Source organism: Rhineura floridana, chromosome 22 (assembly GCF_030035675.1).
Source record: "Rhineura floridana isolate rRhiFlo1 chromosome 22, rRhiFlo1.hap2, whole genome shotgun sequence".
NCBI classification, from domain to species: Eukaryota; Metazoa; Chordata; class Lepidosauria; order Squamata; family Rhineuridae; genus Rhineura; species Rhineura floridana.
The window spans coordinates 11,487,737-11,489,568 of record NC_084501.1 but is presented as its reverse complement, the minus strand read 5'-3'; positions in this window follow the sequence as shown (position 1 = coordinate 11,489,568).

The following is a 1,832-nucleotide window of genomic DNA, read 5'->3' as shown; positions in this document are numbered from 1 at the left end:
GTGTGCCCCATCCAAATGTATTTCAAAGGTATTTCAACAGCTTTTAAAATTTATTTTGGGGTTTTATTCATAACAGGAGGGATGATAGGTATCGTTGTATGGATTGCGGGTTCCTCTCTTGGGTGGGTGGTGGTGGTGGTGGTGGGCGGAGGAGAGAGAGAAAAAATGCAGCATCCATCAAGTCGATTTTTTTTTTTTAAAAAAATGATGGATCTGGCATTATAATTAAAACTGATGATTGCTGAACACCTTCCAGATTTTTTTTTTTTTAAGAAAACCCTCTCTTCCCCCTCCCCTTTTCCCTGTCTATGATGCCCTAGAATCTGGGGTTTAGGGAAGATGAGCTGTCTTTCCAAGGTAGCATTTGCCCGGTACGGTGTGGACAGATGGTTTGGTCAAGTGGGTGGAAGATGGTTTGGTGTGTGTGTGTGTTGGAGTCTCAGGAAATGGAGGCTCGACGTAGCTGTTAAATGTTTTCCATCTGGGGGGTGGTGGAAACGGCAGGCGGGCACAAGGAAAAAGAGGGGGGTTGCTAGTGCAGTTTTGGTGTTAATTCCCTTCTCAACATGCAAATGGGCAGGGAACGTGTTCAGTCAGAGAGCCATATGGAACGATGCTCGCGTCAGGAGCATGGCGGCAGGGATGTGGCGACGGCTAGTGCTTAAGTGGCTTTTTGGAAAAGGATTAGATGAGGGGGGGATGCAGCTGCCTGTTTTCTGTTCTGTGTAAATGTCTGCAGATCTGCATTCTGTTCTGCCCTCGTCTCCTTCGGGAGGAAGGATGGGATATCAACTTTAATAATAATAATTAATAATCACTTAATTTCTTCATTAATCTATGATTTTTTTTGGAGGGGGGAAACATGTTCAAAAATTCGCACTTAAATACATACTCGTTTCTGAGTGTACTTTTCTCTGAAATTACACATTTCGTGGAGTGGATTCTGGCTTCGTTTATAGGGGAAAGGCTGCACCTCGTCATGGGGTAGAGCACCTGCTTTGAATGCAGAAGGTCCCTGCCTGAAACCCTGCCAGTCAGTGTAGGCAGTCTTGAGGTAGGTGGATCCAATGGTCTGACTTGGTCTAAGGCGATAGGGGCACTTTAAGCAGATCCTGTTCTGTTCAAAGCAGGGTTGGTGTCATTTTCTCTAATGGGACTCCTGCGTCTTTAACACTGATGTGGCAGGCAGAAATTCAAAAGGTGCAGTTTTTGTGAGGCAGCGTGGGAGACTTAACTCCTCCATCTACTTCCCCACTTGTATGTGTGTGTGTGTATGGGGGAGAGTTGGAAGGCAGAGCATTTTGGCCAGGAGTGACCACCTTGCTGCCTTCCAGATACTGGACTCCAACTTCCATCAACCCCAGCCAGCATGTCCAATGGTCAGAGATGACTATGGCAGCTGGAGTCCAGGAACAAAGGGAGGGCACCACATTGGCTACCCCTGATTTTGTCTATTTCAGGGAAGGGTTTGAGTTCCTTTATTTTCTTTTATAAAACTCACCAGCATTCCCCGCTCCAACTCCTAAGGCTGACAGGCGCTATGCTGAATTCCCCCAGATATCCCCAGAATGACAAAACATCAATTAGCATTTTTCTGATGGAGAAAAAAATGGCACTCCCCCAGCCTTAGATACCTTTGTGGGATCATCTGTAAAAATGCCCTAAAAACAGGGATAGGGAACATCTCCAGATGTTTCTGAACTCCAGCCCCCAACATCATCCCTGACCATTGGCCCTGCTGGCTGCTTGAGCTTCTGGGAGGGCCATAGCTGTTCACCACCCTGACTTAGAGCATGTCTGTAGGACAAATTTGAACTGCTTTCAAGCCAAGG